This window comes from Rhea pennata, chromosome 2, assembly GCF_028389875.1.
Source record: "Rhea pennata isolate bPtePen1 chromosome 2, bPtePen1.pri, whole genome shotgun sequence".
Classification (NCBI taxonomy): Eukaryota; Metazoa; Chordata; class Aves; order Rheiformes; family Rheidae; genus Rhea; species Rhea pennata.
Window position 1 is genome coordinate 120,096,297 of NC_084664.1, and position 27,671 is coordinate 120,123,967.

Below are 27,671 nucleotides of genomic sequence, written 5' to 3' on the forward strand. Positions count from 1 at the left end.
TCTTTTACATCTCATTAATCAGCTCTTTTAGATAGCAGTCCCCCTTTAACTGCCTTTCTTTCTTGCAACAACAACTAAAAAGGTTGGAATCTTTACTTTTCTCCACAGCTCCAGATCTGGATTGTGTTTAAGACACAACACACATGGGAACTTGTTATTTCATGGTCCCAGACCATGGATAAGGGAGCTGAGAGGTTAATACTTCTGTTCCCAGGGAGAGGATTTGTCATCTTCTCTTTAAAATGACTAAACCAAATGCAAATAAAGCACAGTACTTACTGAAGGTAAAGACCACAAACTAATGTGCCAATTACCAAAACATACAAACAGAGACATTGGAGAAGAGAGTTCAGGATACGTGTTGAACTTCCTGACAAATGAGTGTACTAGCATCATACTGAACATCCATTGGTATCTCATTTCTGAAGCCACTCAGTCTGAGCACTGGATCTTCTCATTTTTCCAAATTTCTCAAGACTGTCCTGGAGGTCATCTGTTCCTGAGCTTGGTAGGTGCTATCTTCATTTTGGAATGCAATTGTTAAACGGCTGCAGGAAATCAGAGTTTTCCAGAAGTGGCTGAGGTGTAAATCAGTGCCTTTTGCACAGACACATGGCTGATTTGCTGCTTGTTCAATTTGTCTTTCCTTGCCCTGTAGTGGAAAGAAGGCTGTGGCTACTGTGTTATACTATCTTCCACAAAATGAAGTGTCCCTGCTGGTTTATTCCCACTATGTGTATGAGCCAACGGAGAACAGGCTCAGGCAAAGACGGCATCAGATTCCTTCCGATTCCGGCTCCTGCATGCCAGGCTGTGTCCATCAGCCCGGAGTTTGGCTTCAGCCACGCCAGGTAAAAAGGCAGTTTTGTTAATGTAGCTGCCACAAGCTTCTTTCAGTTGGCACAACTGGTTTTTGAGGATACCCCTTGACTGATGAGGCTGTTCTTGCAGAGCCCCTTGCAGAGATCAGCCGTGCAGGCAGCACCACTCCTAATGGTACAGATGATTTCACCTGGGATGAGGTGGAGAACTTGTGTTGATATGGTAGTCCACCCTAGGGACAACTTGTTGATAAGGTAGACACCAGTATTTTTATAATAGTATAAAATAATACATTTTACGTAATTTTTATACCAGTATTTTTATGCTCTGCTCTTCCCATCTGCCAAAAGTACTTGGGTGAGCATTCCCCAACTCCCTGCACGTTAGCGTAGATCCAGTGTTAAATTGCTCAAAGCACGCCAGAAGAAGACATTTAAATAGGCCTGCTACGGTTTGTTCGAAATCACAAAAGTGCACAGCAAAAGGTGGCGAGTGGCTTCCCTCCTTCTGTCTGGTAGACAGAACGCTTGACTGCTGTCTCCAGTGACCGCGATCGAGCAACTCGCCTGCTGGCAGGGAGTCCCTGTTCGTCGCCCCGAAGACCCACCACTGCGATCGTAACAGTTTGGGGTGGCAAAGTCTTCAAAAAGCTGTTAGCATGTCCTTGGTGGCCACAGCGCGTCACCCCAAGGCCAGCCTTGGGGGGCGAGGATGTCCCACCCCCGGGCCAGCCTCGGGGGCCCGTGAGCGCTGGGGGAGCAGTGAGGATGCAAGAGATGGAGCTCCCGAAGGCAGGCAGCTACCTGGAGAGCGCAAGCTGTGAAGGAGCAGCCTCTGCTTGAAACCTTCCTGCTGTGCCCTTTGCACCGCGGGCTGCAGCTTCTTTGCACACGCGGGATCACGGGGCAGCTGAAGTTTCGTTTATCGGCTGAACGGCTTTGAAAAAAGCGCCCGTTCCCACTTAGTGTTGCGAGTCGTCTGGCTCAACGGTGGGTTGAACTGAGCTGCCGGCTCAAGTGGTGGGCATCGGGCTGGGCGAAGGGGACAGAGAGCAGCGTGGGGGCCTGGGTGCACGTGGGTGCGCGTGGGTGCAAGGGAGGCCTGGGGGTGCCCATCCCTTTCCAGGGCACTGGGCTCTTTCAAGCGAGCTGCAGTGAGCCGGAGTCTTGTGTGAAAAACAACTGCCACAATACTTAAGTCGTAACCTCCTCACCCCTGACGGCATGGGAAAGTGCACTCCTCAGCTGTTAGTTATAGAAAGGCTGCTGTAGTCCTGAGAAATGTTCATAAAAACGCAGTTTAAAGGCCGCCCGTCTACGCCGCACATGTCATCTTGCCTGTCAAGCTGCCTAATTGGAAAATTAGGCTTGCCTTAATTTAGAGCCCTCAAAGTTCATGCCAATAATTTCTCAGGGAATTTTTGTTTTCATTATAAACAGTATCAGCACGTTGGAAATCTTTATTAAAAAAAGAAAGGTCTGATCTTTCATATCAGATAGATATTTTGGTTTGTGTGAGTGGAATTGTGCTATTGCCCATGTGGGTGATCACTCACACATGAATGTGAGCCCCGATGTATTTCCTTGTTGTTCCTTGTTTTGCTGTGTAAAGCAAGCACGTTGCAGTCTTATTTCAGGACTTAAAATACTTGTTGTTTTTCTCTCCTCCTGATGCTTGGCGTTTCTGAAAACAGTAGTAATGACGAGAAGCGCTCTCGCATGCGCGAAGGCTCGTGGTCAGGTCCGACCCGCGGGGCTCCGGCACCCGCTGGGTCTCCTGCCCGTGCGGGCGGGAGCGCAGAGGGCTGCTGGTGCCCAGCTGTCCGCGGACGCCTGGGATGGCCCGTGGCGGTAGCGCCTGCAGGGTCACAGGCCGCAAGAACAAATTCCTCCCGGCTTTGCCCAGGATCCGATCTTGCAGTTATGTGGAGAGATGCCACCTCTGCCTTCTCAATTCCCGTTTCTGACTCTGCGTGGATCGCCTGGCGACACGCCGTATGCCTTCACTCAAGAGGAGGGGCTGGCATTTGCGCGGGGGGCGTAGCAGTGTCTCAATAAACCTGTTAGTCCTTGGGAATTTTATCCTGTTGTTAAAATCTCCACACATGAAGCACATGAGCAGGAGAGGACTGTATCTAAGATGATTTTCAAGATCAACATCTTATACCTTATGGCACAGGTGGGCTGCTATGGCCAAGGACATGTGTCCTTTCCTGGCCCCGGCTCAGCCATCGGATGAGGCCGCTGCTCCTGCACAGCTTCCCTGCTGCCTCCCTGCCCCAGGAATTCACAGCCGGGTGAATTTCTGATGGACTTTTGCCAAAATGAACCCTGCAGTTTATACATTTTAAGGATGGTTGTTATTTGGATAGACATGCTTACGGGTGCAGGAGCAGGGAACGGGAGGGAGGGAGGAAGGTGCTTCTGGCACCAGCGTGGGGCACTTGCCTTTCCCGATGGTGGGAACAGCGTGACAGAGCAGCGTGTCAGAGGATACTGGCAGGCAGTGCTGCCTGGCAGCGCTGGAGGGATGCCCAGGAGGCAAGATGCAGCCCTGGGCAGGGGATTCAGCTGGCCTGACCTGTGTCCTGGTGAGACAAGGCATACATGGAAAGCAGGACCTTTCTTCTTCCCCTAAAAATGTCACCAGCGCAGGCACATAGGCTGGGGCTAAGGTCCAGGGCTGACATAAAAGGAGTTCACCTAATGAATAGCCACCACCAATTATGAGAATGATTTTTCTTGAGCTATACTATCCATCCAAGCTGTGACAGCCCAGACGGCCTTGACTTAGACTCTGGCAAGGCTGTAGAGCTTAATTTTGTGTGAGTTATACCGATGTCAATACAGCTTTGCACATTTCTGTGACTGACTCACAAATCTTCAGCGTGCCCCAAACCAGAAGGCAGGTAAAGGCGGGGGGAAAAAAAAGAATAAAGAAAAATGCAGAGAACAAAGTGAGAACATAACAAACAAAAGTCCTATCTATCTCAGGTTTTATCCACCCTGCAGTTGTACTGCGGAAATAGGAAGCAATACATGGGAAGTCTTGCTGAGATAAAGCCATTAGCTGTCCCTGAGGGCCATTTTACTACTGCTGTATGGCAAAGTCAGGCTGAAATGGTAAGCTCAGAGCAAGGGCTCTTGTCTCCATATACTGTTATCATTCAATGTTTATTAAGTTGAATCCAAAGGTCAAAGATACTCCTGGATTGATTCTGAAGTGCATAAAATCGTGTGGTCCAACAGCGTGGTCCCTTGTGCCACCTAACCTGATGTGCAGTGTCTGGGATATAGTACAAATGTGTATTTACTAGGTCATGGGTACTGTGTGGAGAAAACAGGGTGCAGAAGTTATATTTCTTCCATTTAGATTGAAAAGAAGAGTCCTGGTGGCCACATCACAACAGTGCATCTGGCAGCACCTGACTGCACTGCTGTCAAAGCCCTGGAAAGACCCAAACCTCAGCTGTGTTGTTCCTAGATGGTGGCCACCTGGACTGCTGGTGACTGCGAGAGCCACCCAGGGAACAGGGGCACTGCGTGTTGTGGAGCTGGTCAGAGAGGAGGGCTGAGAAGGTCTAGAAAACCAGCCAGCTCCCCCAAGGGCTGTGCAGCAGCCAAGCTCAATTGCAAAGTTTCTGACCTTATTTTGGACACCTTGTTTGATATTAGCAGCGAGAGTGGAGCACTGGACATTATGGCCAAGCGCTGCAGTGCTCTGCTGGTACAAACCACAGCGATGCCCTACAAGCTCTGAAGAGAGGAGGTCGGTGACCACCACCTTTTCCCAGCTCCTATGACCTTGTATTTCTAGAAAACCATAGCTATGCATAGCATATTATTCTGTTCCATCCCCTCGACACCAGCCTGTGCTGCCAGCCCTGCAGGGATATGCCCCCTCTGCTGTGTTGCTCAGGGCAGGCACGCACTTCCCCAGCAGATGAAAGGGAGTTATCCTCCCTGCCTTCCGGAGCTTACAATATAAATTAGTTCAACAGAATGAAAGGTTGATGGTGGGAAAGCATGTCAGAAAACACAATGCAGAGAACACAACTCTTGGGAGAGAGCAGTTTGTTTTGTTACTTGAATGAGCTCAGGATTTAGCCAAGGGGGCATAGTGGTAATTTACTTTAAGGGATGCTGACAATTGCATTTGTCAAGTTAGATTATAGTCATACTATCATAAAGGATCACTCTGTTGTTCTTCAGCTAGTGTATATATGCATAAGTACTTTGGTCCTCAAAGAGATAAAAATATGGCTCTGATGTGCAAAAACCCATACTGCTGCCCAAATTTCCACGCTGCTGCATGGCCCATTGGTTGTAATGAGACTATTCAGTGCATACATTTGAGTGCTTGAATAGATCTGAAGCCTTCGCAGATCTGCAATGGCTTGATCTTCTGACAATCACACTCTCTTAATTACTCATCCTAAATACAGACAAGCTGAATGGGGCATACCCAGCATTTTCAAATATGTGTGAGCTCAGTGGTGAAGAGGTTGGGCTGATTGAAGCACCTCATTCTGCCCGTATGTTCAGTTAGGTACTTGTTTAGCAAAGCGACCTAATGCCTGTTCCGCTGTTCACTGCCATGACTTCAGTCCCTGGCTATGCTGCTGCGCTTCCACAGAGTGTCGCGGGCTGCCATTCCCCTTCTAGTTCTTTTTTTTTTTTTTTTTTTTTTTTTTTTTTTAATTTTCAAATTCTTAAAGTCTGGGGGTTGATCTACACCTTTTTCTTTTTCTCAGAAGAATTCCTCTATATTCCTGTGTACATTCCTTAATCAAATATTTTCTTGCTGCTAAAAAACTTGCATATTAGGAAGAAAGGCAAGCGCTCCCAGGAAAGCTGCCAATATTGCAGTCCAATATGTTTGCTGGGGAGGGGGAATAGTTAGCAAGGGTAAAGGGGCTTTCGGGAGCCTGAGCCTGTGCGGGACACCTCTGAACCACTTCAACAAGCTCCTGACATGCAACATATGTCCCCTGAGGCTGCGTACCGATGAATACACGTAGACCTCCGGGTAAACCGGAGCCCGATTTGAATGTCAATGAACGGATTCTGCTGCGGTTGTCCACACTGAGGTGCTAGCGAAGAAACAGCTCGCTCATTCTGAGACCAGGAAAAAAAAACACCCTTTATTTTTATGCTTGTGTCACTTCCCTTCCTGCCCTCTCTCTTCTTGGGAACGTAGAGATTAAGGACTGGATGCAGATGTGGGTAGAAACCTGACCATGCTTTTTTTTCCCCCTCCTCCATTGCATCTCAAATTAGTCTCTGCCGACACACATTTACTAGTCTTTGTGCGGTGCCCCTGACATGCAGTAGATGATTAGCTTAAGAGCGTTTACAGTCTCCCTTTGCTCCACCCTGAAGGGTAATTCTGGAAGATTTTGGTTTTGCAATATAGGGTCGGTACCTTAACACACATCTCGCACAGCCAGATTAGCAGAGGGGGACGTTTGCAGTGCCCATGTAATTTAGGCGCAGGTCTGGGTCGCTCCTGCCAGGTATTCACAGCGCGCTCGCCTTTCACGATAAGGCTATTAGCGTTCTTTGTAATTTAAAACGCTCTTCAGAATTCTGATTTAGGCCTGTTTGAGCCTAAAAAGCTCTCAGGTTTGTAAACATGAGAACTGCAGTTTTCCCCGGTGTAGGCGTAACGCAGCTGCGAAGCTGAAGCTGAGCCGCCCCACTGGGCTTCGAGGGATTTTTTTTTTTTCCGGGAGCTTTTTTGCTGCGAGAACCCAGGGATCCCGGCGCGGGGGGTGCGGGGGCCGCCGGGGCGCGGGCGCGGAGGCACCGCGGGCCCCCGCGCCTCCGCCCGCCGTGCGGCCGGCCGCCCTTCCGCCGCGGCATCGCCCGCTCACGCCTGCGCAGCTGCCAGCCCTGAATTATTTACTGCGCGCGGGCGGCGGGAGCCGCCGTCTGCGTCGGAGCCGGGCTCCGTTAATTGCAACCGCTCGTTTGCGCTGCCAGTGGCCCCGCGAGCGATCAGGCGGCTGCGAGGGAGAGCGTGCTCCCTCCTCTGCCTCCCCCAGGGGAGACCCGTTTTGCTGCTTACTTCCCCCCCCCCTCCTTTTTAATTGCACGGCGAGGGCAAGCCAAGCGACGCCCGTACGCTGCTTCCCCCGGAAAGCCCCGCAGATGCCCCCGCGCCGGGGGAGCTCGGCCGCTCGCCGGCCTGATGGGGCCGGGAGGAAGGCTCCCGGCACAAGGCTGCTCCCGGGGAGTCGGGGCCGTCGGAGGCGGCAGGCTTGAGGCGGGCGCTTCCTTCAGTCCGGTTTTCAGTCTGCCTACAGCAAGGTAGCAGCCACCTCCCTTCTCTGAGACTGCCGCTTCTCTGCCCAGGAGCTTCTTCATGACAGCCTAACTTCTCTTTTTCTTTTTCTTTTTCTTCTTCCCAACCCATCATCCCTGTGCTTAGTTAGCTGGATCATCCTGTGCAACCTCTCAGGTGCCCTCCCTGCTATTTAATCCCATCAGATTTCTCTGCAGAGCGTATTTGGTCTTCAGCCCCCGTTCGCGTGAAAGCCATTTGTCAGTCGGCTCTTTGCGATTTTAGGGTCGACTTGTCCAAAATTCCTGTGACAGTGCCAACTCACGCTGGCTCCCGAGATGGCTCGCTGCCCCCGGTCCCGCATCGTGGGGCAGGGCTGGGCGCACGCCCAACGCCACCGCGGAAGGTCTGCACACCGAAGGGCTGCCTGTCACCTTGTTCTTGCTTTCTTCCTCCGCATGTATTTACTAGCTTTCAGTTTTGTGTGGGTTAATCATGGTCTTGCAGTGTGGCAAAGTACTTCAAAACATCACAGTTGTGTCTTACTGGTACTGTTCAACTACCGCCGCAGTGGGTGCTTTGAGCCATGCAATTGCCTGGGATGCTGGTGTAGAAGCAGAAAAGATCAGAGCAAGGAGGAGATTCAGCAAGGAGCAAGAGCCCTTCTCTAAGAAAGGCTGGGAGGGCAGGGTGGAAGGAGAGACGGCAGGGTGGGAAGAAGGAGAGAGTGAGGCCAGACGCTGGGGAGATCCCTGGCTCTTGGCTTTGGCTGGCAATTACAAGTGATATAATTACAAGTCGTCTTCTCCTAGCTGATGAGTACTTGAGACTGCAAGCTAAAAGGAGTAACTGTGGTAGGAAGGGGTGAGGGATGTGGAGGGCTGGGGGAGAAAATACCCTCTGGAAATGATGTGTTGAGCTTGTTTGGCATCTTTAAGCATTTGAGATATTTTAGGTATGTTTGCTAAACTTCTCCATTACTTGCCAGTACATGATGTAGATATCCATGTAAGTAAGGGTATTGTGTGTGTGTGTGTGTGCGCGCGCGCACGCGTGTGTGTGTGCACTGTATATAGGGAGACATATGCACAATGTGCTATGATACACACATTTCCTTTAAATCTATAATGCCAAGCTCCCATGTATATCAAAAGAAAATGAGATATGCTGGCGTTTTGCTGTTCTTGTTGATACAAGCTGCATTTAGACTTGATATGCCTTGGTCATCTAAAAAGTTGGAACTATTTTCCCTGTTCCCTTCCTTTATTTACTCTGTATCCCTGTGGTTAGAGTAGGTGATTGAATCTGGACAAAAATTTTGAAAAATCACTGCCGGGGGAAGGCATATCATACGGTCCCTTCTTTAATCAGAACTTCTGCTTGATTTTTTTGTCTTGAAATGTGATAGATATTTGTATGTTAAGCAAGAGCTTATCAAATGCTTGTCTGAACCCTGCACAAACATATCCCACTCTCTTACCTGCTCAGTTTTCCCAGGAATATGAGTGTTTGGCATAAGATGCACCAGATTTACCTCTTTTCAGTGCTGAGAAAAAGAGATGACCGAGAGCAGGTATGATAGAGGTCTGTAACGCCATGAGTAGCTTGAAGGGGCTCGAGGAAGGACTGACTGCTTATGACCTCTTCCAGAACAAAAAACAAGGGATATTGAATGAAGCCAGTATGTAGGATACTCAGAACAAGCAAAAATGAAAAGGTTCTCCAAAAAATATGTAGTCAACTCCTTGCTGCAAAATGCTGGGGATGTAAAAGTTTACATGGGCTGGAGGGGGACTGGATAAATCAAGGATCACTGCATGCAAAGAAGCCGGTGCTGACTGTGAGGAAAGTCGGAACAGCTAGTGATTTGAATCTGGACAATATCAGTCTGATCCAGAATAACCAGCATTATTATTTTTTCTCATGATCTACCCCAAACCAGGTAACTGCTCTTGGATGAGTTGTGCAGACCACATCCTAGGTTCTGCATAAACTAGATGAGATTAGTTAAAATTGAGTTTCACCTTACTCCACCATTCCTCTGCATCTGCTTCAAAAGCACTGTATTCCCTGAGAAATGTGTCATTACCTATCTATTATGAAAATTTGACCAAGGCATTGCAGTCAGACAAAAAATTCACGTTGCTTGTGCTGATCTGTGCATGAAGGAGAATATACAAATTCAGAAAAAAAAGTTTGCAACGTATGGAATTTGACATCCTGTTTAGGTAAACTTTCTGCCTTTATGAGGCCTGGCATACACACCACTTCTGATGGTACCTCTATGGCTGAGGTGATTGGGCCTCACTTGGAGTAGGAACTTGTCTCTAAGGCTCTCATGCTGCTCATGAGGCCTGTGGGATTTCTGTGGTTCAGAGGAAATGATTCTTGCCACACTCAAGCACTGAACACAGAGCACCAGACTGCAGCTGCCACCTTGGAGCGGTCAGTGTCTCCTCAGAGAGGTCTCTTAAACTTGCACTACAGTGTGTATGGAAACCTACTTGAAAAACAAGCAACTTTCTGAATTCAGTTATCAAATCACATGATTTGTCATTACTTAGATCTGGCATGGTTTATTTCAGAAAGATGGATTTGGAGTAGATAACTACAAAACTCATTTGCTTCTCTTGAGCCTATTCCAGTTTCATTTTCCACTTTTGTGTTGTAGTTGGGACTTACTGCACCGGTTAAGGAGGGAAATGACCTCAGCAGCTTTTCAACTGATCATGTTGTTAATTATGAGCTTTTCTACAAAGAAAAATTCACTAATTAAGTTTAATTGAGATATTCTCTCTCTTCACTTAGGTGACTTTGCAGTGCAGTCCTCTGATATTAGCTCTGTGGAGCCTTGGTGCCATGATTTCTGTGTGTGTCAGCTCTGCAGTGGGCAGTTTTCTATGTTTCAGCACTTTGCTCTCAGCCTTCCTGCTTTGTGCATGGCTTTTATAAGGAACTACGCAGCATAACAATTTGGGGGATGGGCAGGAAAAAGTGACACTTTGATTGACCATTTTACATAAGCTTTAACAATAGAAGGTTTTTAGTGACTTGGTACAGCCTGTACTCAACATAAAACTGAGTCTGTTATCTGCAAGTGCTTAGATGGCAAGATAAGCTGTTAATGCTAGCAGAGGAACATTACTGAATAATACAATGATGATATTTTTTTCACTTCCACTCTTTTTCCTTATTTAAAATGTTCCCCAAGCTTTACCTGATAGACTGGAGCTCTTGCATCAGGTCATTGTTTTGGTTGGACATGCTGAGCTCTTTTGCTCATTTTAGATGATGAAATGCTTGCCTTTTTTCCTTCTTTGTGAAGTAATCCAAGATATAAGCTGACCAAGACACTTATGTGTTCCCATCTGATAGAGAGAGGCTTTTACATTCTAAGAAGCAAACCCTTGTTCTAGATTACAGGGATGTGTATTATCCAGTGATACTAATACTTGAATAAGAGAAAACTTTATATAATGAAAAATTCCTTTATTTCTGCTGAAACTCTTGCTGAACTAGGAGCTGTTATACACCACACCAGAATACATGCAGATAGGTAAGGTTTTAGTAACATTCATACTGTGTAAATTGCAGATAAGAATGATGCTGGGAGAGTCCATCATCAAAGCCATCTTTTGGGGCAAGAGGGAGATTTGTCATGGAGGAATTTGGATGAATCTCACCCACAGACCCTTAAAGAAGTCCCTGTGTTTGCTACTGAGTGATGCAAGAGCGGGGAGCATGACTCTTAGCTCTGCTGTAGATCAAAGGTGGAAGGGAGTCAGGCTCCTGCACTTACCTTTCAAGCAGACACAGCTGTTCTCAGGATTGCGGGTTATCCAATGAGCCCAGACTGTGGCCCTGAGCTCTGCAGAAGGAACATGTTCTCCAAGACAGAAACAAGACTCGCCTTCCAAAAGAGCCCCTTCACGGGTTCAGGGATACTTGACCACATATAGGACACCATAGTGAGTGAGGCTGCCACCCCATGCTTGCTCACCCATGGTGCTCCCCCGATCAGGTCATTGGACTCACCAAGGGAGAGGCCTGAGAGGACACAGCTGTCCCACCTTGAGAGCTCTGGTGGGTCAGAAACTTCTGCAGGAGGGAGCTTGTGCCTTGGGTGAGCTCAACAGACAGGTGCAGGAGCAACTTCATCCTCCCTTCCAGGAGAGCGATGTGGGGATGCAGAGTGGGCTGGGACTTCTGCAGAGGCTGCAAGTCCAGATGGGAATTTCCTTTGGCAGGTTGGTCCCCTTGATGTGAGACTCTGCAGAGAGATATCAGGGTAGGGGGAAGGACAGGGGAGATGAGGCTGCTCCTCAGGAAGTGGGGGATAGTTGTGGTTGTGGGAATCCCCCCTAAAACCTCAGTGCTACAAAAGGTCAGCAGGGGAGCACTGAGGAGCCCAGCAGCTCTCTGACCCTGTATGCCCACTTGCTCTCCTTGCTGGGAATACTATGCCCATGTGTCCATGGGTAGGAGCAGAGCCCAATATTATATCATTAAATGAAAGGCAAATAGCAAAAAAAAAAAAAAAAAAAAAAAAAAAACAACAAAAAAAAAAAAAAAACAGACAGCAGGAGCCAGTACGAGGCTCTACACTTGAGATGAGTAATGACATGCAGATATAACAGTGGCAATGGTTTTGCAAAAAAGAAAAAGCTTGCAGCAGATAACAATTCAGTATTATCATGTTGCAAAAAACACAAGTGTCAAGTGTCCTAGTGGGCCAGGGAGCTTGTAGGACATACAAGTACAACCTTTCCCTCTACTCAGCACTGGTTCCAGTTATGGGTTCAGTACTTGAAGAAAGATGAGGGCCAGCTGCAGAGAGTGCAGAAGAGAACAGTGCTCAGGGGCATAGAAAACATTTCTACAGAAATGTTGAAGGAATCAAGGTTGTTTGAGCTGAAGAAAGTGTTGAGGGTGAAGAAACTGTCAGCTGCTAGGAACAACATTCTTCTTGTCTGTGGAAGACACAAAAAACCTTCCTTAAGTGGCAGTAAGGAAGAATTGTATCAGCCTTATAGAATAAGAACTAGCAGTAAGGAAAATGAAGGAGTAGAATTTGTGGGAATTTGTGAGATCTTTGTTACTGGAAATCTTTAAGGACATTTTATGCAAACATCAACCCCACAATTCTCCTTCCTTGAGACAGAATAAGCTGGCTGACTTCTTGAACTCTCTTCTGTTCTAGGATCCTATTCAACGGAGGACGTTAAACGTGTGCCCCAATCACACTGAAGTCATTGGCTTTGTCTTGGCTGGGATACAAGTGTTATAAAAAGTGTTAAAATTGATCCATATTCAGGAAAGCATTAAAACATACGAATCACTTCAGACATGTTTATAACCCAGCGGGTTTTGTCTTGTGTAGGAAGGAAAGGGCTAGTAACAGACTGTCTTAATTAACACATTTCAAAACTCTAGTGAGGATGCAGTAATGTAGCTTTCAACATGTCCTAGCCGGCCAAGTTGAAACCAACACTGCCAAAACTTCCCAACACATCCTTAAATCCCTGTCAAGGACCAACCCAGAGGGGTTTAAGCACATATTTAAAACTAAGCATTTGCTTAGTGTAAATGTTCTCTGCAGCAGTGCCAGAAGGAGCGTTTTGGGTCGGCAGCACGCGCGCGCTCCCGCAGCAGGCGGACAAGCCTTTGCAGCCTGCGCCAGATGCACCCAGCCTTCGCCGCCCGCCCGTCGTCTTGTGCATGCTGCGCACTGCAGCTACGTGCCAGGAGCGATGGGCTGCTCATGCGTGTCGGTGCTGACTAATGTGATGTTTGCTGCTCTTTCTAAAAAGTGTAGCAGCCTTGGACTTTTTGCCTGGGAGGCTCAGTGTGTCTGGACCCATCAGAGCAGGTGATGTGACTTTCCTGGTCTCAGCTGAGCAAGACCAGGCTGGCAAAGCTGCAACCCATAGGTCTTATACTGCAGAAAGTTTTGCCTAGCAGCTTGCTTTTCTTAATCCTGATCATACAGGATTAAGGTCAACTTTTGCCATTAGCTCTGTTGGAAGCCGGCGCATGTGCAACGCTAACTCTGAAAGCAACTCCTCCCAGCACCAAAACCCAAACCAAGTAAGCTGTGTACCTCAGAGGCATCTCCATTTCTTCTGCTCGTGCTTCTCAGTCAATTGCTCCGAGTAAACCTGACTGTTTTTAATTCACCTCCAAATTTTTAATTTATCAATTTTCTTAAACATATCACTGTAGAGAATAAAACTTAATATTGGAAGTAATGAATAGATGTTGGTATCCAGGCAAAGGCTAATGAATGATGAAATGAAAATTAATTCACATTTTCTTTTGAGAGGCTTTTGTGTGTCCTTTCCAGACCCTGCATATTTGGATATTTTCAGCCTAAATTTTTATGGTGGGAAGTTAGTGGAAGATTATAAGTTGTGTACTTCTCTGTTTTAAAATATCGTATTTAGAGAACAGATATTTTGTGAAATATTTGACCACCTTCATTTAAAAAGAAGATACATTTCACATACATGGAGAACGTTTTGCTCCATCTGTGGAATGAATCTAAGTTTCATACAAATCACACTAGTACTTTTCATTTCCCTGTCAGAGTATGATTTGTATCAAACAGTTGTTGTGTTTGTGTCCTGTCTGATTTATTACTTTTCATACACTCTTTCCATACTGGAAACTATCTTCTTACTTCATTCAAAAGCATCATCTTTTTTTCTAGTTCTTGCTTCTGTGCTACAGTTGCCTGTGTACCACTATTACCTTGTGTTGACCTCCTAGCCTCTGGGTAGGATATATTAATTTCCTCTGAGCAATTGGAAAGATTTATTATCTTTTAGGAAGACTTTTAACACAACATGAAATGTGCTTGCTCAATCAGAACAAACATGCTTCTTGTCAAATACCTGACCGATTTGGTTTTTTAAGTTATTTACAGCACAGCTAAATGGTAACATGTTCAACATCAGACAAGTGCTTCCAATTGTAACGCTAGTAGTGCACCCTGTTTTCAGTCTAGTGATTGTGCTACAGCCTTGGGAAACATTTAGAGGAGGCCTTTGGCGACCAGAGACCCTATTTTGCAGTAGGTGAATGTCAGCCAGCTCCACTGCAACGCGTGGGGCTTCGTGTGGATGCGAGGCTCTGCCCGCTGTGAGCCAGTCGCTGGATCAGGACCTGGGTAACCTCGTCCTTTTGTCTCTTCATTATGACCGCTGGCGGCCCAGCTCTGCTGAAGTGAGTGGCAAAACCTGTGCTAAATTCCATATGACAGATATTTTACCCTGCATGTTTTCTATGATACAATGAAGTGAGGGAAAGTGTAGGTAATCCTGTAAATACTAAAGTAACCTGGTATAAGGAAAGGCTGGCAAGACTTTGGAGATGAGTCAAAACTTGATGCATTTTTAATTCCAGTGCTGGCTGGCAGTTGCTATTCTGTTATCAACCTTTCTTCACCCCTCAATATTTTGATTCCAAAAAAAGAGACTAAAAACAATAACTGCTTGGTTAGCAGCAGTTTCTTTATAAGCAATATAAATAGATGAGTACTGCACTGCACTACACTGAGAGTTTAAAAGGAGTTTTAGAAGGCTCCTTAAGTTAAATGAAGTATAAGAGCTTTATTGGTTTGTGGGCTCTAAGTGCCTGTGGCAATTCTCCCTGCTCTGAACCAAGACAAACAGAAAAAAGTACCCTTTGATAAATAACCTTTCCATATTAAATGCACATCAATCTGACATAAACAATTAGCTGTCAGGTGCTTGGCTTTGCTAGCAAAGGCCAATTTTCAGATTAGTGCTAATTGCAGGGCGGGCTGACACATCAACTCCAGGACCCGGTAGCTAACAGCACTGGTAGGAGCGGGCTTCAATAGCGGGAGCCGGGGAGGGCTGCGGCTGCCTGTCTCCAGATTGCTGGCAGTTTGACTGTAGACTAAAGTAATGGAGCTGGCAGGGTGGAATCAATTACTGGCCAATGAAGATTTTCCCACAGGTCGAGGCTTGGGAAAAAAAGGACGTTCCTGCTGCCGAGACAGCTGGCATGGACTGTCCACTGGGAAAGGAGCCTGTAGAATGAGAGAAAGAGGGACAGTTCTCTGTGATAAACTGGTGACAGACTATAAATTATGAAAAGGGGATTTGGCAGAGGATTTAGAGCTTGCTACCTCTGTTTTTCCCTCCCCCAAGATTTTAATGCCAGCCATGTTCACTGAGTCATTGAATTATCTTAGTTAGAAAATGAAAAGTGTTAAGAGAAAAGGCTCAGAATATATTTTGCTTAACAGTGTATGCGCACATGTGATCTGCTTTTAAAAACCTTTAAAACAGTGTTTTCTCCTCCAAATGAACCTTTGGACTGATCTGCTTGATGCATAGCTTGTTAATGATGCTGTTTCTTGCTTGCTTATGAGACAGTTGGATTTCTGCAGTGTTATTTCAAAGGTCACAAAACACTTTGCCCTTTTGATCAATTTAGAATTTCTATTTCTACTTCTTTTCTACAGTTCACTTCTATCTTGAAGAAAACAATACCAGTGCATTAATGCAGCACCTACCGCTGTGTTTCACTTGATCTGGGCAATAAAGTCAGTTATACTGACTCTAAAAATGCTCTCCTTCACTGGCAAAAAGGAATCATCAAACTATTCACGGTTAAGAACAAAAAAGGAAATGTCTTGTGAATTTTGATCTTTCAAGCAGTATTGCAATTAAATTCAAATGAAATGGTAGCATTGATCTAACGAATGTAAACAACCTGTGTCAAATGGTACAGTTCTTTCTGTACTGTCGTAACATATTTATTTTTTCAAAAATAAAATGTAAAAGTTTAAGTGTGCACTGAAGCTAAATCTGTATATGAAAAGCTAACAGAGATGCCAAGATAAAGATGTAGTTCCTGTTCTTTCTGCTACTTTTGAATGTGTTTCCACATTAGGATGTTGATTAAATTATTTTTTATCGCTTTTTTTTCCTATTTGTTGTTCAGTTTTTAGAAAAATAAGGAGGGGATGTATAAAAGCATGCTATTTTTTGCTACGTAACATTTATTCGTAATACCGTGATTAGAAAACTAAGAATCTTTGCATCCTATTTTAGCAGCACCATTGTAACAGAACAATACCTAACATGGGACTCCTGTGAGGCTGATTAATTTATCTGGGTTTCCCATCAACATAACTGAAATCATGAAAACTGTGTCTACACCAGGAAACCTGGAATCTGACTTGCGTGTGTGTGTGTGTGTGTACACCTACATTGCTGAATCTGTTTCTATCTTTACGCATCAAAAAAAAAAAAAAAAAAAAAAAAAAAAAAAAGGTGTCCAACCATGAAACAACTATCAAAGAAAGGTTTATACATGATTATTTTACAATTCTTGGTAGCACAAGGCAGCTCACCTGAAGATGGAGTTATGGCCACGCAGTTACTTAACTACTAACCCTAAATGTTACAAAATCAGGAATTGTGCTGAATCTTAGTTACTGTGGGGTTCTTTTTATTTATCTTCTATTTTTTAGGCCATTATGATAACTTGCTTCCTTGTTTCAAGCTTTCTTTTATGGGCCAGAGGGATAGAAACTTACCTTTAATGACAGCTAAGATTCTCATGTAATCATTTCCATTCAGGAGCTGAGGCTTTCGGAAAAACACCCATTATCACAAGACTTCAAGAAAATCTCTGAAGAGCTGGCAATGTTAAGTTTAGGTTAGGTTGGAAATGCTTTGTGGGAGGTGTATAGAAAATACGCCTTTTGTGGTTTATATCAAGTTTAACTCCATCTTTCTGAAATTTATTTCCAGTTGTGCATGCTAACAGACGGGTGTGAAAGAGCTTGTTTGGTAGGTCAGCTTGCAGAGCCTGGAGAAGGACTTTGTTTAGGCTCAGCCACAGCCCTACTTCAGGGAGGTAGGGCTGGATGATCTCCAGAGGTCCCTTCCAACCTCGGCCATTCTGTTATTCTGTGATATCCTCCTTGACTTCAGTCCCTGCATTTGTGCCAGCCCTGCTGTTCCTACTAGAGCACCCTGAATCCCACAACACCTAAGCTCAGGCAACCCTATGCCACTGCCACCATCACTGCCACAAGTGCCATTGCCACCACTACCACCACAACTGCCACTGCCACCACCACTGTCACTACCAATGACCACCACTGTGGCAGACTGCCTCCACCACCACCACTACCATCACAACAGACTGCACTAGTCCAGCAGGAGCTGAAATCCAACTGGAGATTTTTCTACAAGCCCACAGCACCATAGGGATTTGTTTTATCACAGGATTGTTTTCTGGCCTTTTAGCCATGACCAGAAAACTTGAAGGGACTGGACTGGTGGGCCTGATAAGGGCAGACATGGGAAACAAGCTGTGATCTGATAGGACAGGACACCTTTCTGCTTTGTATTAAGCATTGTGCTAAGTGCTGCTATTTAAGACAGCCCATGATACTTTCCCAATGCTCTGAAATTTTAAAATATAGCCTCTTTTCCCCAGTACTGAATGTGGCTCCAGCTTCAACTGATTGTCTCTTCCCTAATTCAGCAGGGTGTTAAGGGTGGAGAATGAGGTACTGCTGCTCAACCCAATCTGAACCTTATTTGTGGCATGGAGAGACAAGTCGGGAGGTAGTTTGAGAATGGGCAAATCCCTTTAATAGGGGACCAAGATGCAAGCAGTGGCATTTGTGGGCTGAGGGCACAGCCTGTACAGGCATTTGCCATGCAGCTTCATGAAAGAGGCATTTGAATGGGAACGCATGGAGCTTAGCTGACCCCACAAGGGAGTTAAATAGGAAAAAACTAGCACTGCTGGTGATTTGTGACATGCCATGGCAGGCTGGGGTCTTCCTAAAAGATGATCATTGACTGGTCTCAGTACTATGAAAACCTATTTCCTTTTTCTCTTCTCAGATTTCTGGCAAATCTGATCTCTAAATTATATTAATTTTAGACATTTTTTGCTTTCTGTAATAATTTAGAGGCTTGTCCAACCCTGCTGACAGGTGTGAAGGCTGGTCAATTTGTTCGCCAAGAGAGGCAGGTTTAGCATGGCTCCCCATAAACTGCAGCCCCACAAGGCCTCGGTTTGAACTGCATTTTGCTTCCTCTGGTTGGACTTTTTCCAGTGGGGTGTCGTATGGGATGAAGAGTCCCAGTGCTTGTTTTTCAATTAGGCTGTCAGGTGGCAAATGTGGCTGCGGCTGCAGTACAGGCACAGGTACCTACTACAGAGGATGCTGCCAATTAAAATACCAGCATGACTGGCCCATGCAATAGCCTAGTAAACTCAGGGACTGTCCTCTTAGGGCATGCAGGTCAAGGGATTGCAGTGTGTCACGCACACAGTGGTCTGGCAGCAAATTGGTTTGATTGGATGGAGCAAATGACCCTTTGCAGAGTTCTCTTTTGGCTATGCTGAGCCCTTCTGGTTAAATTCAGCTTCTTGCTGGAGCCTAATTGCCATGTAGGAAGCGAGGGAATGATGGACTTAAATTAGGTGATGTCAGAGCTGCAGAGCAGCCCGGCAAGATAAAGAGACAAATTCAGACCTGACCTGTGCCTTGGCTGCGATTTTTCATTGTAATTGTTAAAGTTTCCCTACTGTAAGCTGCATCTTGTGGCCATTGCTTGTTAAGAAATCTCTCTCTCTCTCCTGCTTGCTTTCCTGACTCCTCTTAGAATAAATTCACCTTCCTCATATGGCAAGTAACTTTCAGAATAGGAAAGAGGCTCATTAATGGATGTGAATATGTGGTATATGTGGGAATGAAATAACTTCAGGGATGAATCAAGTCATAGGCTACAATGAGAGAAAGGTGTCTGAATGAGAAGACAGCCTCTACAGATCACTTCTGTGGTGGAGAGATATATTCAAAGTGCACTAGAAGATGAATAGATGAGAGAAATCTGATTTTAGTATAAAATAGAAAATGTGGGGCTAGTAGTGTACTGACTGTATCATTTCTTTTTATATGTGGTTCAGTAAAATTCTCACAGATAGCCTTGCTTCAACATTAGACCTGGTTTGCAGCAAGGTGAAAGAAGTTTTAATGATTCTTATTTAGCTTTGGAACAAGCCAAGCAGACAAAAGGTAAGGAAATTATTCTCATCATCCAAAGCACTGTCTCCAAAGTCTCTGCCTGAAAATCTTCTCTTTTTCCTAGAAAAACACACAGTAAATCTGACAGCTTCCAGAAAGCCAGTCAGAGCAGGTTTTCTTTGAGGGCTTCTCCATTTCTCAGGCATCACTCCTAGTGATAAGAAGGAAACACGTGAAGTGATCCAGAAATGCTGTAACAAGAGCTGTGGTGGATATTAGCACTGCTGAAGGCTTTTCCCACATCTCTTCCCCCACCACTTGCAGGGAGATAGATGAGAAAATGCTTTCAGTTGATAGGAAGTTAACTAAGAGGACTACAAAGCCTCCCATCATTCCTACCTTCTATCATGCTCTAAAAATCCTCAAATTGAAATCAGTCACGTACTCACATAACAGCTCTACCAGCCTTGGCTCTGGCAAGGCTGGATGTCCTAGCAAGCAGGCTGGCTCAAGGGGTGGGGGAGAGGGCAACAATATTGTGGCCCAAAGGATGTCTCCTCCCAGAGGCAGGATTTGATTCCAATTTTGAAATCTTGAGGAAACAACTGAAAATTTCAGGCTTAGGTAGAGGACTGAAAAAGACTCTGAAAAATGTGAAACACTATGAATTAAGTGTGAGCATCCTGAAAAATTCTGTTTAGATGCCGGCACAGAAGACTTCCCTAAAAGCAGCTATCCTCTGCATCCCTAGGGATGTTTTCTGGACAAAACCAAAACAAACAAAACCCAGACAACCCCCCTCCCCAAACTGTTGCTGGTACCAGTTAATCTCCACCTGTACAGATGGGCTTCTGTGTCACTGCCCACTTTTCAAAAACTGTTTCATTTTAATCTGATGCAAGCAGGCTTGCATGCAAATGTTAAAACTCCGCATGGTCCCTATGGTCTGTAGGGTCCCCAGCCCTGCTACAGCCAACGAGCTGGAACAGTGTCTGCAGCGTGGGAAATGGTTATGAGTCTCCCTAGCTTACATAAATCCTCACAGTGACTTTAAGAAATTTGATTTCTGACAGAGGCTTTCTGTGCCCAGAGCCAAAATATGAGGTATTTAGAAAGACTTACTCAAACCAGCTATGACTCATAAGAAAATAAAGCATTTCTGGATATGAAAAGACCATTTATGCCATTCTTTCCCCCCTTCACACACAAAAACAGCTCCCCCACACATATACACTGCAAACTCTTTGGGAAAGGGGAATTGTTATTGCTGTCAATTCAGGTCTTTATGACCACACGGTATCTGATCTTCTCCCCAAAGGAAATAAACAAAAAGCATCTTTCTCCCTCTTTTTCTCTGCAGCAATTCTGGCTAGGAGATGATTAAAATTTTTGCAGGGTTTTCTACTTCATGTTTCCTTATATAAGTATATAAAACATTATAACTGGGAGGAATGAAATGTTCCTATGAAACACTGGCAGCTTACACATTAAAGTGTCCTACCCCAGCTTGTCTTCTATTAACCTGTTCATGCATAAATACCACTTGGAAAAACTACTAAAAGATAGAGTAAATCTGGCTTTTCTCTTTCTTATTTCATTATTTCTCTTTCATTCAGATGAAATCAAAATCCATATGTCCTGGAAATGCCCTGTGATATCTTTCTTTAGCCAAATCTTTCCCATATTTATTCTCTGAAAGCTCACACAATCTCCAGAATCTGTAGAAATGAGATCCAATCCTCAGTCCGCTCTGTAGGGATGCTGGTCTATGGCCTTGCCCATCTAACAGAGGTGACAGTGTGTGCTAGAGCAGTATGACTTTCTCTAATGGTGAGACATTACGGCGGTGTGGAAAAGCATTATCTGGAGGACAGTACTCAAGATTTATTTTTACTCCTTTGAATATCTTTTAAAATCACTTCTGCTTATTTGTACAGCTTTTTTATAGTCGTCTTTTACCAGCTTGTTTAGAGTTGGAAGACCTTCTGCTTATTGCTCATCCTAATCTCTCACATCTTTACGTATGAACATTGAGCCTGTTGCTCTCTTCCCTTTTTCCACATTACTAGAATTAATTTCAGTGGCACTTTCCCTGTTGGATCCTTTCTGTCTTGGTGTATTTAGATTATCTGACTAGTTGCAACATGTTCTTCCAGTGTTCACTGTAATGTTCCAGAAGGATCCTATTTTCCTCATACTAGCTCCAAAGTTAAGTTGTCTCTAGTTACGCCTCAGGGGCTGCCTATGTTTGAGGCTGACATCTTCCACTTTGTTTGTGATTAAGGGTAGCGTTCCCTTTTTTCTTCAGCCTATGAGGAGACCACAACGAAATTTGTCTCTGGGAATCAACTCTCCATTCTTAGTCTTCCCTTGACCCGAGGGTTTAATAAGCTGTGGCATTGCTTTTCATGGTGAAGCCTTCGCTCCTTCCCAGCAGTGGTAGTTAGGCATGTCGGGGAGGATTCAGCTGCTGGTCCCAGAGGCTTCCCGCCTGTCGCCGAGCCCCACCATGCAGTGCCTCATGGGGTGCATGGCTGAGGTAGGGCTATGAAGTGGGTGCCTGAGGTGGAACTCCAAGGACAACCGCATTAGGACAGACAAAAAGTCCATAGATCCCAGTCCCATATTTTAAAATGACTAACCATTGATGCTTCAGAAATCAGCAGCTTAGGAACACACTCAACCGTTTACTGAAGGCTTCAGGAGCTGCCTGAATCTTTTTTTGAACCCTTTTTTTGGTTTTGTTTTTTGTAAAAGCCTTTTTGAATCATTGATCCATATTTCTGCTATTCCCTTCCATAGACATAGAGGCTGGCAGTCTTACATTCCTGACATAGGTAGAAATCATCTCCTGATCCTCTCTCCTCAGCATCTTTGGAGGTTGTACCCATCCCTACATTTCCTGACCACAATGCTTTCCTAATCCCTACTCCTCCATGACTTAGTAAAAGTATTTGCTTCTTATTCCAACCTTAAAAAAAGTTGTTGCTCCTACATTTGTTTTTTATACAAGAGAGGCAAATAAAAGCTCGCTAGCTCCTTATATTTTAAATACTTCAGTAATCTTCCTTTTTCATCCATTTCTCTGTCATCTACATAGCAGAGATATTTTAATGCAAACAGTAACTTTAATTTAGCATTTATTTTGTGTATTCATGTAATGTGCAGCAAAGCATGATGCTAAACTTCATTCTCCACTAGGACATATTGTTTTTCCCTGCCATCTGTTAACTGGGGAGCACTTGCTCTATCATTATTTTTTTCATTCCTTACAAATATCTGAAGGTGCTAACCAGGTTGCTTTTCTGTTGTAGCAGGTAATTTATTTGTCTCCATGGAGATAAACTGTTGGCATTTTTATTCATGCTGTTTCATCGTTAAAACATCACTAATTATCTCAGAAATCCTGAGGTCTTTGCCTTAACTCCTCATCCTTCCCAGGCTCATCTTGTGAAATCATTTGAGCATAAAAAGCATAAAATTGTTTTTACATTTAAAAAATGTATTTATACTAAATATGCTAAAACATTTATACCAAAAATATATCTGTGATGAGGGTTACTTACTAAAAATATCTTACGGAATAAAATTGTGTAGTATGTATTTAGGTTGTATTTTTCCTCATAAAGTGCTTTAGAGCCTTAGAAATGGCTGCAGTAAGCAGGGGGAGGTTGCCAGACACCACTGAACTGTATAGCCCTGGGCACAAACCACTATACTTTTGAACATATTATCTTCCTTAATCAATGGAGAGGGAGAACAAGCACATATCATAACCTCCTGTCTGATGAGATCCCCAGCTTCATCCAAGATTAGTTTTTGTAAATAGGCATCACTGCACCACAGAGAGGCTACAAATACTGCATCCTTTTGCAATGACTAAGATTTCGGCAAAAATGTTATCACCTGGGATCTAGTCCAAGTGCCAGGGATGAAAGAGCTACTTTTGCAAAGATGGTTCTGTGGTCATCGATGACTTGGTATTCTTATGTGACAAGTTTAATGCAGAAAGTAAAAGGAGATCAGCAAGATGATCCCCAGCGTGCTGCCAGAGCCCCAGTTCACACAAGGCATACTGTTATTCATCTGATAAGGCTTAATGAATGGAAAAAATCCTGCTACACTAATGAGGTAGCTGCAGGATCTGGATCAGCTTTGACCAATTCTCTCTTCATTTCAGACAAATTTGCAAATAGATCAGTCCCTCTAGAAATGACTGAGACTCCACAAGAACATAGCAGCTTTGATCTTTACTGAACACAGGAAACCTTTGGTGATGTTGGATGCTATTTAGCTGTTCCTTCCAGTATCTCACTAGTTTCAAAGGAGGTGAATAGAGCTCTAGATCAATGTTTTTCTTCAATTCCAACAGCTCTTCCATGTGTACATTCATGTGTGGGTATATTCCCTGGTACTTGCATGGCTAAAATTCCTCCTTGACGGTAGGAGAATTACATCAGGGAAGCGTCCTCACTGTGGGCTTCATAGTAGCTCACCTATAATGGAAGAACCTGGTGATCTGGGCTGAGTGAAGGTATCCAAGTAGGGAGATGGTGCGTTGCAAGAGATTTTTACAGCTGACTTGCTTACAAACTCATACCATTCCTCCAAGTTAAAAAGCAATAAATTACTGTGATGTCTCGAGCTCAGTAACATCACACTTCTCCCCAACCCATCTTTGCTTTCTCCAGTGGCCAGATGTATAGTCTTAGCACTTGTAGACATTGTGAGTCCCATGCTCTCCTTACAGTCAAGAAGTCTTTGCAATACCATCTTTGCCTATCCAGACACCTTGTTCAGCATGAATTCTACAACTCATATGGTGTCTGCACAAAGAGGAAGTCTATAAAAAGAAAGAAAGAAGAAATGAGATCTTTTTAAATCCTGTAGTATTATTCAAGAGGTAAGTCCTGTCTACATTCTGAGATGGAACTGTACTCAGCCTTATCAAGGAAAAGCTTTTATACCCTGGTTTGCAGACTTGGTTGTTTTCCATTCAGTCAGCTCCTGATTCATATCTCTCTGACCAACTAAGTTTTCTAACTTCCATTTCCTGTTAGTCTTGACTCAAACCTCAGTCCTAGCTGGGCACTCTGTGAAATCAGTGAGAGCCTCCAGTGACTTCCGTGAATGTTGGTTCAGCCCTGGATTCCTCACCCTCACCACAGATGCTTTCAGAAAAGTTCCACAGAGCATCTACTTGAAAAATGTATTTTCGTAAAATTAACCTTTTTTTTTTTTTTTTTTTTTTTTCCCATGGCTGAAGGAAGCCCCTGCTCCAAGTGGTTTAGGGACAACATTAAAAGGAACCTAGTGTATTTTCTTCTTTCCTATGGAAAAAAATGTCTTAGGGGCTTTTGGATGGCCTTTCTTTTCAGGGCCATCCCTGAATGAGGTTGTGGGGCGCAGGCAGCTCAGTTCGGTTGTGCTCTGCTCCACAGTGAATAACCGATGAAATGATGGATGCTGCAGCCTCTCCTTATGTGCACAGACCCTTTGATGTCACTTCAAAGGGGATATTTGCAAAGGGGTGCAGGTACGGTGCAGTTAAATATGGCCAATACCATCTCTACTGTTTAACGATTCAAACATTATTTCTTACAAGCAAACAGAGGCATTTTTTTATATTGTTGACACTGATCTTCTAGCTTAGCAAAAGGCACTCGTGCAACATATTCTGACTCAATTTATCATCTGCCCTAGGCATTCGTTGCACTTTTCTCATCATTAGGGAAGAAATAAAAGCCATCCGCTAATCCCCAAACCACTTTGTTCCTCTATGGCCCTTCAAAGAGCAGGGCCCCTAAATGGTGATTAAGGACTCTGGGGACCTTTCTCAAGAGATTCTTTTCCTTCCCCATATCAGGCAGAAGGAATCAAATTTTCAAGTTGGATAATGTTTTTTTAATTAATACCATGGGACTTAAAATAAAATAAAATAAGATAATTATGTGGGGCTTTTAACATTTTTATAGGCCTTTTATGTTACCTTTAAATAAAAACAACTCCCTCTGCCTAGTTTGTGGATTTAGGATGATGGTGTTAATTTGCAGGCTGGGGCAGAGATGACAGGACTAAGGAGTTAGGCTAAGCTCTATCTAGGTTCCCATTGAAGAAGCAAGAAGCTCTCCTTGCGCTCGCCTGCTTGTGGCCCTTAGGCCGTTGTCTGCACATTGCCAGAGGGCCGCGACCCCTCTGGCCCCACAGGGACAGGAGGCAGCTGGGATGCCGCTCCGGCTCTGCACCGCCTGCCAGACGTGGGACCTCCCGGTGAGGTCCGTGGCCTGTCGGAGAGCAGCTGCCTGTGCAGGGAGCCTCCTCTGCCCCCGGACTGGATGTTCACTGACGGACACAGACCAGCAGCACTGGCAGCTGTGACAAACACATGGTTTTTCTACCCCCTCAGTGCATGCTGAAATCTCTTCTGCATGTGAAAAATATGAGGAAAAATAACGGCATTTGCAGTCATTGACAGGTGTGTGAGTTAGGGGCTGGGCACAAGAGACCAGAAGCAAATACCTGTCCCAGAAGTGGGAGAAACTGGAGACTTCCATACCTAGTTTATGATATATCTTTTCCCATCTGTGTGGTTCCTTTCTTCTCCGGAAGAAGTGGCCCATGCCCTGTTCACACAGATTTGCGACATAACCTCTAGCTACATGATTTCTCTGTCTCCTCTCCAGGCGGGATGCTCACATTTCTTATTTTCCTCTGAGCACAGCAAAGCCTTTTTTGTTCCTGATGCTGTTGTTAGAGTCTTTGGGGCACAGGTGTGTGGGGGGGTGTGTGGAGATGCAGGCTCAAGTCGAATACGCTTTGTTTCCCTGTTACAAGACTGTTTCCCTGTTCCTCTTTTACAGGGTTTCCTCCAATGGCCTGCAACTAGAGAGAACAAGAGGATTTGGAAGAAGCCCTACATGACAGAAATGAAATACAATGTTTCTCCTCTTACTGCTGGCTTTAAAGGCTCGGCACACTAGAAAGCTATGATAAGTCAGTAATGTCCATGGAAGGAAAATAATTGATATGGTTCCTCTCATAATAATAGTTTTAGATCTGTGTTGTTTTGAGCCTCCATTTTAGTGACATATGTGAAAAGCACGTTTACAAAGTTATTTTTAACTCCCCCCTTCCTAATTTCAGTGAAACTCTGAAGGTTGTTTAAAATAATTATTTAGTCACTTCACAGGTATGTGCAATGTACTGCAACAGTAAGGGGGCTGTAGATCCATGCAGTCACTTCCATTGGGCACCGCAGGCATTTCAGTGCTCCCACAGAAGGCCCAGCCCAAGGATGCTGGCTAGCGACTGCCAAAATGTAGCTCCAGAGAGCCCTACATCCCTGCCAAAGCTTGGCACCCACCCCAGCCACGAGGATGTGACATTCAGCAATAGATGGACTTTGCTGGGGGCTCTTATTTTGGTGTAGCCCTCAGGTAAGAAACCCAGGATCCTCCAGAGATTGGTGCTGTTGGTGCCTGCTGGAGGATGCAAGCACTGCTGTGGTAGTAAATGAGCAGAAATGCTGTCATGTGTAGTTGAGCATCCTGGTGCTTTGCCAAACCTTCTCCAAGGAAAACTGGTTTGTGCCTTTTGAACAAACCAATGGCCCAACTACTAAGCTATATTGTCCCCTAAATTCAAGCTTTCTGATGTAAATCTGGAGTCACTTGGGTGCAAGTCAATGGAGGGTCAACAGCGTTAACTGAGTAGAATTTGTCCCGTTGTTTTTTTCTTGCCCCTGGAGTATTCATCTGTCATTGGGAAGAAGCAGAAACTTATAATTAACAGCGAAGCAGGAAGTGAAAAGCAGAGTTCAAAGCTGTCTGCCAAAAGAAAACGATCCCAACCTAGTCTCCCATGATTGTGTCTCCTAGGACAATTAGGGCCGAGCAATTCCAAGGACAGCTCATTGTTGTGCTGCGCTCCCCGTCCTCAGCCCCCGCTATTGTCTGCCTGCTTTGCCTTACTTGCGGAGCTTTAAGTTGCCAACCCCAAATTAGGACTCTTCAGGGGCGAAAGGTCAACCGGCAGCTTTGCGATATTTTGGAGGATGTGAGTTATAATGAGATCACAGTAAAGCGTTCAAACGACAAGCAATACAGTGGCTGAATGGGTTGGCTTAGTGATAAGGAATGGAGCAAAATTCAGGGGCTGATCTATTCTTCTGGGTAAATTTCTATACAAGTGCCAGTCTCATTTTGTCCGTATAAAACAAACCCAGTTTAACCTATTTAAAATGGGGTTAAAAGGGGTCATAAATCTTTACAGGAGTTGGAGATCCACAGAGAACTAGGTCTGATCTCTTTTACATCTGTTTCAGGTTCTCAGCCTTATCTGGTTCAGCTGCCTTTACTCTTTGTGGCTGCACACAAATGCCATTAAACAAAAGTCCTTTTGCAGCGGCTGAGTGGCAGGTATAGGGTAACTATACTGCGAGCGCCGAGGACGCCGCGGGGAGGGAGGAGCGGGCTGAGCGCCGAGAGTTATTGCTGCAGACAGCCCCCAAAGCCGGGCTGATTGACATCGTAAA

The 27,671-nt window shown here is 44.8% G+C and overlaps 1 long non-coding RNA gene across 1 annotated transcript; it reads left to right on the top strand.

Annotated features, from left to right (window-relative positions):
- The first annotated feature begins 619 nt into the window (after positions 1-619).
- On the top strand, positions 620-26,198 carry LOC134137375 (uncharacterized). The gene is made up of 2 exons (XR_009957681.1): positions 620-851; positions 25,999-26,198. It is a non-coding gene; the product is annotated as an uncharacterized LOC134137375 (long non-coding RNA).
- The last annotated feature ends 1,473 nt before the right edge of the window (positions 26,199-27,671 follow it).